This window comes from Dendrobates tinctorius, unplaced genomic scaffold (assembly GCF_039654945.1).
Source record: "Dendrobates tinctorius isolate UK_male_01 unplaced genomic scaffold, ASM3965494v1 ptg000020l, whole genome shotgun sequence".
Taxonomy (NCBI): domain Eukaryota; kingdom Metazoa; phylum Chordata; class Amphibia; order Anura; family Dendrobatidae; genus Dendrobates; species Dendrobates tinctorius.
The window spans coordinates 20,431,645-20,444,629 of NW_027361688.1; the positions used below are offsets into that span (position 1 = coordinate 20,431,645).

General features: G+C 45.0%; 1 protein-coding gene across 4 annotated transcripts in view; it reads left to right on the plus strand.

The window, feature by feature from the left end:
• ANKS1B (ankyrin repeat and sterile alpha motif domain containing 1B) overlaps window positions 1–12,985 on the plus strand; it is a 113,563-nt gene that overhangs the window by 56,263 nt on the left and 44,315 nt on the right. The window lies entirely within an intron of this gene.

Genomic DNA, 12,985 nt, shown 5'->3' on the forward strand with positions numbered 1-12,985 from the left:
TCTTGTACTGCAGCACTTTGCTTTCTTGAGCACATGTTCCCCATTTTCCCGTTCTGAGTATTTTCCCAAATAAAGTATATATGGTTTTTTCTATTGGATCTTTGGTCGTAATTTGTGGTCTCCACATCCCCTATGGTATTGCATCCTGCTAGTGCATTAGTCAGGGTTTTGGTGAGTCAACCTTTCAAATGTGTTTTTTTGAATTTTTGTGAATAATGGGTTCTGTGTTATGAGTCATTGTACAGGAGGGGGAGGAGGTGAGCTGTCATATCAGTTATTATGAATGGTGGAGCCTGTGTTATCTAGTGTATACAGAGGTGTTATCAGTCATTGTACAGGAAGGGGAGGTGAGCTGTGACATCACCTATTGTGAATGGTGGATCCTGTGTTATCTACTGTATGCAGAGGTGTTATCAGTCATTGTACAGGAGGAGGAGGTGAGCTGTGACATCACCTATTGTGAATGGTGGATCCTGTGTTATCTCCTGTATACAGAGGTGTTATCAGTCATTGTACAGGAAGGGGAGGTGAGCTGTGACATCACCTATTGTGAATGGTGGATTCTGTGTTATCTACTGTATGCAGAGGTGTTATCAGTCATTGTACAGGAGGAGGAGGTGAGCTGTGACATCACCTATTGTGAATGGTGGAGATTGTGTTATCTACTGTACATAGAAGTGCTATCAGTCATTGTACAGGAGGAGGAAGAGGTGAGCTGTGTCATCTCCTATTGTGAATGTTGGATCCTGTGTTGCCTACTTAAATGTAAAGGAATTGTCAGTCATTATAGTACTGTCTGTGACAATAATGAGACTGCTGAAGAGCCATCTGCACAGATCAGGAACTGTGAGTCTAGTATATGGCTTAGTGTGAAGTTTCAAAAACTCCTGATTATTTTTTTCATATAGCTAGTGATATGGAAAATTGAAAAAAAATATACCAAATGTAAAATATAAAATCAAAACCTGATTTAAACCTTAGGTCATTTTCTGATGACAAATTCCTATTAACACTGCGATGTTACCAGTAAATTAGGGACACTTTGTTGCCTATGGAAGTTGTAATGTTAATTCAGAACATTTAGATGATGTCTAATTACGTGTAACTTATTTCCTGAGTGTCATTTATAATGGACGAAGGAAATCTTGTATCATATTCTGCTATTAACAGAAATGATTACATATTTTAAAATAGGTCACAGATATTTTTTTTTCCTGGGGATGTTTTTGATGATCTTTGAAAATGGCAATTAAATGAGAAGTGAATGTAAATTATCATCTATCCAGAGCTCAGCCTCCGGCTCTATTACACTAGCATAAGATACATATAGCCAGTAATGATTGGTTCAGATTGCTCCACTATATAGTGACTTAAAGGGGATCGGTCACCAGATTTTTGCCACCTAATTTGAGAGCAGCATAATGTAGAGGCAGAGACCTTGATTCCAGTGATGTGTCACTTACTGGGCTGCTTGCTGTAATTTTATCAGCATCCGATTATCACTAGAAGACTAGTAAACCTGCTGCTATGTAGTTTTCCCTATTCATGTGCTCTGTTTATCCCCGCCTCCGCCACTGATTGGCCACTTTCTGCCAGTCTACATGGAAAGCTGCCAATTACTGGTGTGGGCGGGGTTATTAAGAGATCAGCCTTTAGAGAACTGCTAGATCTGCAGCAGAGAAAACAGGGATTTTTATTAAAACGGTAGCAAGCAGCCCATTAAGTGTTACATCGCTGGAATCAGGGTCTCTGTCTCTATATCATGCTGCTCAGATGGAATATCAAGAACGTGGTGACATATTCCCTTTAACTAATCAAACGGCTACAGCATTGGGCCAGGGAGAATTTCGGCTGCACTGTGACTACTGCTCTAAACGGAAACCAAAATGTGCGGATCTGTCTAAAGATGGACGCTGGGTGCTACAACTGTGGTCAACATTATTATAGAAAAAAGTCTAGGTCCTCAATTAATTTTGACACAATTCTGGTCAAAATTGTTTTGAAAAGTCAAAAAAAATTTGAAACTTTTGGCATTTTCATGTCAGTTTCTTGCAACTTTGCCAACATGAGTGAAACCGGTGCAGAATGAGGTCGTGACGCTGCGGCTCATCTAATTCATGACAAGTTGTGGAATTCCTTTATGGCAGAAATTTAGCTCCAGTCCTTGACTGGAGTAAGATATGTGGCGAGGCGCACACCACTCGCCAGATGCGCCTGAGGCGTGCTAACAACGTGTGTCGATTTTCAACAATTGGGACCATAGTCCTTAAAACAATATAAGAAACATGGTATATGATATCGACAGGATTACTGATGTCCTTCCTTCTCCAATACTTGGTTGCACAATCTTTGACAACAATGACAACATTCAAATTCTCAACTGTTTTTGTAGCCGTTAGTGATGAGCGAGTATGCTCGTTATTCGAGATTTCAGAAATCTCATAGATTTTCTTTTACAATTTAGACTGCTTGTGCTTGGTGATGTTAGCCAAGACAGTTCTTTTGTTTTGTTATTTTGCAAAAGGAGCAGGAATTAAAACTATCCATTTTAAAGAGGTTGTCCACTTCTTGGACAACCCTTCTAAATCTATGTTTTCCCCCAGTTTCTAATAAAACCTATACTTACCTCCAGTGCCAATTGTGTTCTAGCGATGTCATTACTGGGTTTCCCGTGGCTCATGTGACATTGAGGCCAATCAGCGCTGGCTTCACTCTCCTCTCTTAGGGATGTAATTGACATCCGGAGCAAGAGAGAGGACAGCAGCAGCTCTCACTTCCTCCAGATGTCTTGATTTATCCGAAAGAGGGGAGAGTGAAGCCAACGCTGACTGCAGGGATCGCATGACATAGCAATATCACATGACCCTCGGAGTGTCAGTGCTGGCACTGCTGGATCGGAGTTGGCACTGGAAGTGAGTATAGATGTTATCGTTTCACCGGGGGGGGGGAGACATAGGGATTCAGAAGGGGTTTTCCAAGTTGTGGACAACCCATTTAGAAAGACTATTTTTATTCCCTGCTCCTTGTTCAGGATAGCAAAAACAAAAGAACTGTCTGAGCTAATATCACCATGCACAAGCAGTCTAAATGGTAGAAAACTATCTCGAAAGACTTTGGCAACAGAGTCCCTTGAAGGGACAGCGCCGACACCACTGCAACGTCTCCGGCAGTGAGTTTTGTGTTTTATATCGAAGACACAACTTTTTATATATAATAGCCAAGCAATTTCAAATATTTTATTTCAGCACCTATTGTACCTGAGATTTCTTTAATATTCAGGGCTGCCAATAATGTTGACCACAACTGTATATTCCTGTCCTTTCAGCATCTACTGTGCTCAATTTTAGGATTAGAAAAATATGTCTACTTCTAAAAACAGCGTTTGAACGTATGTTTTCTTGAGCAGCTTAACCCCATTGAAGTAAATAGGACTGAGGTGCAGTACCAAACAAAGCCTATGTACAAGGGTGGCGCTGTTATTAGAAAAAATCAGCTCCCTTTTTTTTTTTAATCATGATTGATCCACGACTGAAGGTAATAAATGGCAACGTAGGTTATGATATTTCTTACATTTTTATCCTTTTTGACAAACTTCTTGATGGATAGGGAGTGTGGAGTGTTAAACCATTTTTTTTGGAAAGCCATGCCCCTTTCCACTCCCTTTTCCCCACCCCTGAAAATGTATTTATTGGCAGATCATGCCTATTTTTCTCTCCTTCCCACCCCTGAAAGTGATGTTTGCAGGAAATACTCCCTTACCTATCCCAGGGGCGTAGCTATAATAGGTACAGGGGTGGCAATTGCATCTGGGCCCTGGAATCTTAGTGGCCCAAAACGTCCCTTTTGGCCCATATGAAAATACCATTACTATTACAAACTTGCAATAATTGGGAGCCCTCTTGTAGCTTTTACATTGAGGTCCGTGAGCTTCAAACTACACCAGTGCCCAGGAGGCTTCTATGGGGGAGATTTGCCAATTTTCCCTAGGTTTGAGGAAAGAATCCCCTTTTTTTCAGGTCCGTCCAGACATTTCAGGGGCGTTTCCAAGTAAAAATTAAAATGGAACTCTGACTATACATTGCTCTAACTGTAAAGAACCCTTCCAACCAGGCTGCAAGTGTTCTCACTCATATATTAAAAGCGTGTACACTGGTGTCAAATAGACTCTGTGTGGTTATATGTCATCCCCTGAGGAAGAAGTGTTATGGACTTCGAAACGCATTGGGAAATAAAAGGTTAATTTATCTGCGTGATCTGGATTTGATATTCTGTCTAGCAGCGCACATAAGTCCAAGAATTTTATTCCATAAGAGACTCACTCATATATTAGGATATTGGGGTATGCAAGTGAGAACACTTGCAGTCCAGGTGGAAGGGTTCTTTACCGTTAGAGCAATGTATAGGATATACCCCAATATCCTAACATATAACTATGTATTATAAATACAGTAACTATGGTATTCTGTTGCAAGTGTTCTCACTCATATATTAGGATATTGGGGTATATATTTGTTGTATTTGTAGCGAGTGGAAAATGAAAGTAGAACTCTACCCATACATTGCTCTAACTGTAAAGAACCCTTCCACCTGGGCTGCAAGTGTTCTCACTCATATATTAGGATATTAAGGTATATATTTGTAGCTAGGGAAAAATTAAAGTAGAACTGTACCTATACATTGCTCTAACTGTAAAGAACCCTTCCACCCAGGTTGCAAGTGTTGCAATCCCAATATTCTAATATATGAGTGAGAACATGATATTGTGGTCTATATATATATATATATATATATATATATATATATATATATAGTATATGTATACTCCAATATTCTGATATATGAGTGAGAACACTTGCAGCCTGGGTGGAAGGGTTCTCTACAGTTAGAGCAATGTATAGGTACAGTTCTCCTTTATTTTTTCTCTAGATACAAATATTACTCAAATATATACCCTAGCTGCAAATATAATATTCAGCAGAATACCATAGTTATTTTCTAAGACAAGCCTGACGGCTATTTTCCCTCTGGCTTCAGGCCACTAAACCTAACATACCTGGATGTTGGGTAGATTCTGCTTTCTAAGATATTTTTCTGATAATTATTTGGTGCACTGAGGAGAGCTGCAGATGTACAGTATAATTAATGGCTTCACTTGTCATTTTGTTTTGCTTTTATGTGTAAATGAGATAAACTCCTCCTTGCCCCTGATCACGCTACTCTGCAATTATTCTCCGCTCGCTGGAATGCTGCGCACATCTCATTGTCTGATCGTTTCCTGTTGAATGCTAATGCCTAGGATGGCATAACTGTAGAGAATGCTTACGGTGCATGCCCCCATTTGCTGCTTCACTGCAGTTGTTTCAGAAAGCCCAGCAATAACCGTGTGCACACATGCGTGTAAGCGCATTTAATATTGATGCCTAAAAGGTCTAATGGGAATAGAATGGAGGCATGAGATAACTGGCCACGGAAAGGGGGAGGCGAGAGCACCCATTACAGCGCTCTTCCAAATTACCGTAGATTACCAGTTAGGACATTGTTTATCTACTATAACATGTGTCTTCTAAAGCATTAGGTAAATTGAGTTTAAACGTTTTTTTTTTCTGAAACAGCGCCTCTCATAGGCTGTGTCTGGTATTGCAACTCTACCTCATTCACGTTAATGGGGATGAGCTGTGTTACTACTGAAAGGCCAAAGCTGGCGCTGTTTCTGGGAAATAAGGCTTGGGTCACTCTATGGGACTGCAGATTTTTTAATCCTCCTGCGCCCCCAGCTTCGATTCTGTTACCAGGAGTGTGCGGTCATGTGACCGCACGTATCCGATTTGCATACTTCAAGCCACATTCCTACTAGACTTGTCCGGCCTCGCTCAATACACTTTGTGAGAATCATGTGGGAATAGTGGATGAGGGCAGGTATATCTCGCCCAGATTCCTTTCCTATGTGGCCTAGTCTGGTCAGTATCGCACCTGCTTACTAATGAATAATGGGAGGTGGATATAAAAGGATGCCAGGTGGTTGTGTGAGTGTCTCAGCCTGGGAACACAGAGAGCCTGTCTGTGTGAGAGACACACGTGAGTGGAAGCAGTGCCCACTGCAACTGTGGTTTGGCTGGACGGGAGAAGCCCGCCAGTTGGTAGTTAGGTTGTACCTTGTTTAGTTAGTGCCGGACAGGCAAGGATTTGTTTTATGTTTTATTTCTTTATGCATTGCTTTCACCATTAATAAACCTGACCCAGTGTCAGTTATACCCGGACCCCGGCTGTGCGCCTGAGTTTCATGCTGAACGCACGTGACCTTTGACCCCAGCAAAGGCGATCCCGGAGTGTTTTATCACATTGTGGTGGAGAACGCGGGCATCACATTGCAAGCATGAGCATGGAGGACGTGGTGAAAGCGCTGGTACAGTCCACCGCCGTCCAGCAAGAAGCTAATCGGGTGATGATGGCCCAGCTGAAGGAGTTGGTGGACATGACAGCTACCGATCGTTCGCTTCTCCAGCAGGTGGCGCAGCGCCTGGCAAGCCTACATGAGGTTAACCTGGAAGCCGAGTCGAGAGTGATTCACGTGAGTCGGTACTGGCAGAAGATGACGACCGAAGATGACGTCGAGGCATACCTGACCACGTTTGAACGGACGGCGGTGTGAGAAAAATGGCCGAAGGCACGATGGGCCGGCCTGATTGCCCCGTTTCTTTCCGGTGAGGCCCAAAAGGCTTATTATGACTTAGAGCCTGAAGCTGCGCAGGACTTTGACAAACTGAAAGCCGAGATCTTGGCCCGGCTGGGAGTGACGACCGCTGTCCGTGCACAGAGAGTGCATCAATGGACTTATCAGCCGGATAAACCACCGCGGTCACAGTTGTTTGACCTGATCCACGTGACGAAGAAGTGGCTACAACCCGAGGTGCTGACAGCGCCAGAGATAATCCAGAGAGTCGTCATGGACAAGTACCTGAGAGCTCTACCGCCAGCCCTGAGGAAGTGGGTAAGCCATGGAAATCCTACGACGGCAGATCAACTGGTGGATCTGGTTGAACGTTACTCCGTGGCGGAAGGACTCCGAGACAACGCTACCCCACCTCATTCTTCATCGTCTCCACGTGGAACCGGTAAGACTGTTCCAGGGAGTAGGGGAGATGGAAAAATCCCTAAGACAGTGGGGGAGGAAAACGGGACTGCCCGCACTGCGAGGCCGAGAGTAACGAACTATGGTCTAAGCAAGGGGCCCGTTAGGTGTTTCCGCTGCCAAGAGATGGGACACATTGTTGCGAACTGTCCGCTCACTACTGAACCCATGCAGTGCGACGTCACAGACTCTAAAAACCGCATGGCTATGGTTGCACGGGTAGTGAGTGTGAATGCTGGTCAAAAGGATGTGGAAAAACACTTGTGTGATTTAACTGTTGATGGCAAAAATGTGGTGGCATTGTTAGACTCGGGAAGTGTGGTGACTCTGATGAAGGCCAGTCTGGTGTCAGCCCCGACTGGACCATCAGACAAATTTTCTGTAACGTGTGTGCATGGAGACACCTGTTCGTACCTCACCACGGTCATATGCATTACTACTTCCTATGGGTCTGTGCAACATAAAGTGGGACTCGTCCCGGCGTTATTGCATGATGTTATCCTGGGCCGGGATTTTCCCCACTTCTGGCAATTGTGGGAGAATCAATTGATACCCCAGGGTAACAATGTACATGATTCTTCTCCCCGGGCGCGTGTGGGTCCCGAACCCCTGGAAGAGGTCTCCCCGGAAGACTCGGGGGAAGAGTCTGCTGGAAATGACCTACAGTTCCCGTTTTCAGTCATGGCGGGTGATACGGAGGAGACCGAGGAAGAGGAGGAGACCGACAGCCGTCCACCTCCCCGTTTGCCGGATTTAGAAGTTCAGAAAGATGACTTCCAAAGCGAGCAAATAAAGGATCCTACCCTTTCTCAGGCTAGGACAAATGTAAAAGTGATAAATGGGGTACCCGTAGAACCTGGCTCTAGGCTGGCATATCCTTACATGGTTCTGGAGAATGATTTACTCTATCAGATAGAGAAAAAGGGGGAAGACACGGTGCAACTATTAGTCTTGCCAAAACCCTACTGGCGGCAGGTGCTGGACCTGGCCCACGGACATGTGATGGGAGGTCACCTGGGTGTCCAGAAAACCACCGAAAGGATATTACACTATTTTGTTTGGCCAGGCATGCATCACGATGTTCGTGTATATTGTGAGTCTTGTCCTGACTGCCAAGCCTCTGCACCTAAGCCCCGGTTCTGTAGCCCTTTGGTACCCCTACCTATTATTGAAGTCCCGTTTGAGAGGATTGGGATGGATTTAGTTGGGCCCCTTCCATGGTCTGCACGCGGACACCAACATATCCTGGTCATCTTGGATTACGCCACTCGTTACCCGGAGGCCATCCCTTTGCGTAACACGGCCACCAAGACGATTGCCAAGGAACTGGTGCATGTGTTTAGTCGGGTCGGTATACCAAAACAGATACTCACCGACCAGGGGACCCCCTTTATGTCCAGGGTAATGAAGGAGCTCTGCCGATTGTTACAAATCGAACCGTTACGCACATCCGTGTATCACCCTCAAACAGACGGGTTGGTCGAACGGTTCAATAAAACTCTGAAGCAGATGCTGAGATAGGCGATAGACAAGGATGGGAAGAACTGGGACTATTTACTTCCGTATTTGCTTTTTGCCATCAGGGAAGTGCCCCAGTCTTCCACGGGGTTCTCGCCTTTCAAGTTATTGTACGCCCGACGTCCTCGCGGACTGTTAGATGTTGCAAAAGAAACCTGGGAGGGTCAGGTCACTCCGTTTAAAACAGTGATAGATCACGTCACACAAATGCAGGACCGTATTGCGGCTGTTATGCCTATCGTCAAAGAACACATGGTACAGGCTCAAGGAGCCCAAAAAAGAATCTATGATAGGGGCGCCAAGATCCGTACGTTTGCACCCGGAGATAGGGTGTTGATCCTGGTCCCCACGGTGGACAGTAAATTCCTGGCAAAGTGGCAGGGCCCCTTTGAGATTAAGGAAAGAGTTGGTGAAGTAAACTACAAAGTATACCAGGCAGGTAAACGGAAACCTGAACAGATTTATCATGTAAATCTGATAAAGCCCTGGAAGGATCGGTCTGCCTTGTCAGCGGAGCTGGCCCGGCCCGTCTGCTCGCATACCGTACCGGAGGTACGGGTTGCAGAGACTCTCTCGGAGCGGCAAAAGACTGAGGTCAGGCAGTTTCTACTTCACAACCAAAAGTTTTTCTCAGAAAAACCCGGGCAGACTATGCTAATGAAACATGACATCGTAACGGAACCTGGTGTCACTGTTCACGTGAAACCCTACAGAATTCCGGAAGCACGCCGTGAAGCCGTTTCCGGAGAAGTGAAGGCAATGTTAGAGTTAGGTGTCATTGAGGAATCGCACAGTGCTTGGTCCAGCCCGATTGTGTTAATTCCTAAACCGGACGGCACCATCCGGTTCTGCAATGACTTCAGGAAACTGAATGCGGTCTCAAAATTTGATGCCTATCCTATGCCTAGATCGGTTAGGAAAAGCCCGTTATATTACGACCCTAGACCTAACAAAGGGGTATTGGCAGATCCCTTTGGCGGGGGCTGCCAGAGAAAAGACAGCATTTGCTACGCCGGAAGGTCTATTTCAGTATGTGTATATGCCGTTTGGACTGCACGGAGCACCGGCGACCTTCCAGAGACTGATGGATCGAGTCCTGAGGCCACATAGGCAGTACGCTTCGGCCTATTTGGATGACATTGTCATTTACAGCTTGGACTGGGAGAGTCATCTCCAGAAAGTACAAGCTGTGATTGACGACCTCTGGGAGGCAGGTCTAACCGCGAACCCCAAGAAATGTCATATCGGGCTAGAAGAAGCCCGGTATTTGGGGTATGTAATTGGGAGGGGTGTTGTTAAACCCCAGGTTGATAAGATTCAGGCGGTTCAGGACTGGCCACAACCTGTCAACAAGAAGCAGGTGCAAGCCTTCCTGGGGATCGCCGGCTATTATCGCCGGTTCGTACCCAATTTTGCAGCCATCGCTACCCCCCTGACGGATCTTACCAAAGGGAAAGACTCCGTCATGATTAAATGGAGTTTAGCGGCTGAAGAAGCCTTCCATAGCCTAAAACGGGCACTTTGCTCTCAGCCCGTACTGGTGACTCCGGACTTCCGCAGCGAGTTTGTGGTACAAACGGATGCCTCGGATACCGGTATCGGGGCCGTACTCTCACAAGTGAGGGACGGAGTGGAACACCCAGTCCTCTATCTCAGCAGGAAGCTGAATAGACACGAGCAAAGGTATGCAGTCGTAGAAAAAGAGTGCCTCGCCATTAAGTGGGCTCTAGAGGCCCTCAAATATTACCTGGTGGGCCGAAAGTTCAGGCTGATCACTGACCATGCCCCTCTCAAGTGGATGCACTTGAACGAGGAACGGAATAGCCGGGTGACCCGGTGGTTCCTTGCCCTGCAGGCCTACACTTTTACGGTGGAGCACCGCCCAGGAGTACAGATGGGGAATGCAGATGCCCTGTCCTGAGTGCACTGTTTGGCGGGTGTCATTGCTCGACCGGAGTGGTCTGAGCAGAGGGGGGGGATATGTGAGAATCATGTGGGAATAGTGGATGAGGGCAGGTATATCTCGCCCAGATTCCTTTCCTATGTGGCCTAGTCTGGTCAGTATCGCACCTGCTTACTAATGAATAATGGGAGGTGGATATAAAAGGATGCCAGGTGGTTGTGTGAGTGTCTCAGCCTGGGAACACAGAGAGCCTGTCTGTGTGAGAGACACACGTGAGTGGAAGCAGTGCCCACTGCAACTGTGGTTTGGCTGGATGGGAGAAGCCCGCCAGTTGGTAGTTAGGTTGTCCATTGTTTAGTTAGTGCCGGACAGGCAAGGATTTGTTTTATGTTTTATTTCTTTATGCATTGCTTTCACCATTAATAAACCTGACCCAGTGTCAGTTATACCCGAATCCCAGCTCTGCGCCTGAGTTTCATGCGGAACGCACGTGACCTTTGACCCCAGCAAAGGCGATCCCGGAGTGTTTTATCACAACTTGCATTGAGTGAGGCAGCACACGTCTAGTCGACATGTGACTGTATGTATGTAAATCAAGACCCACTCCCGGCGCCAGATAATCCTGACAGCGAGCACACTGCACGATGTGAGGATTCACAAGTCTGCAGTCACATACAGCCTGGACAACCCCTTTAAACACAGTCACATACAGCCTGGATAATCCCTTTAAACACCTGTTTGCAATCTTGGATATCTTTCTTAAAGAAAGACAAGGTCTTCCCATAAGTGAAAACCAGTTTGGTCAAATTTTGTATGAAGTGGAAAGAACCTTCAAAATGTGGGTTGTATGGTTGAAAAATGCTAGTATATAGTCAATGAACTGGATGGTACATAGGACACAGTACCGACTATGGAGACAAGTAGGTACAAAATGGATAAAGCAGAAGATAACACAAAACAAAAGTCTTAGAGTAGGTCTTCTGCGGATTCACTGCTTTTACCGCAAAAAATCCTTTTCGTGCACAACTGAGATGCAGAAGATGAGAAAATACCCATTTATAGTTAGGAACTGGTTCAGAGATAGACTATAGAATAGTAACCTTTTTTTTTTTTTTTTTCAAGATGAAGGCAATACTTTATACCCCCGTCCCCAATTTTGATTCAGGGTGTAAAAAAGTAATTACACTGCAATTTACTTATTTTACAGTAAAGAACCCTTTCCTATATTAATTGTAATCTGCTTTTACCGTAAAAAATCCTTTCCAATATCGATAACAATCTTCAAATCAACACGTGACAGACATTCCATGGATTTACTAATTTTACTGCAAAGATCACATTCCTATATTGATAATAATCTTCCGATGGATACGTGATGGACATCGGGGTGAAAAAAAATTATTACCCCAACACTTACTGACTTTACCGTAAAGAACCCTCAGTACAAATAATATTGTAGGTAATAGTTAATTTAGTGACAAAATGTATCAATGGGGGAAAAAGGTTAAACTTGATGCACCTAGATTTTTTTTTTTGTTTTCAACCTATGTGACTGTGTAACCCTTTACTATTTTAATTATACTTTTCCCCTAACAGTTGACATTTCTCATATTTACTGCTTTTACCATAAAAAAGCCTTCCCTATATCCATAATAACTTTCCCATGATTGATATTCCACAAATGTAATTATTTTACCACAGATATCCTGTCAGGAACACCGCACTGAACTTGCTCACTGAGCCAGTGCGCATGCTCAAAGATACCTGTGGAGCGGGCAACAGCCGAGTAGGTGCGTACTTCAGAACAGCAGGACCTGAAGCACGTGACTGCTGGGGGCGTGGCCTAAACTCCAGAGAGCTAGGAGCTGCAAGAGAACTCCTAGCAGGGTAACTGCGAGGGTTACCAAGGGTCATAGACAGGGAGAATAGTCAGGACGTAGCCAATGAGTCACACACAGTGATAGCTGCAAGGTACAAGAGGGGCGAGCAGAGAGTAGTCAGATCACAGGCAATGAGTCATACACAGAGAGGGTAGCGCAGTACAGAATCAACAGGCAAACTCACAACGGGAAACGGAACCGGGTCAGAACCATATAAACAAGCTATAACAACGCATAGGAACAGGCACATAGAGGTCACCACACTCGACCAAAGGCAAAAGTATAACTGACAGGGATTGGAGCTTCCCAGGGGTTTAAGAAGCTCTCCCAGAACCATAGAGAGGCCACAATCATTAACCCCAGGTGTGCAGGTCAAAACCTGCACTGAGCTCCAGACATTAACCCCTGACGTGCAGCTCAAAAACCTGCACTGGGATCATGACATATCCCTTTGTTATATTGATAATAATCTTTCCCCTGTACCCAATTTTGACTCGGGGTAAAAAAAAGTGATTACATCTACTGCCTTCACCATAAAGAACCCTTTCCTATTTT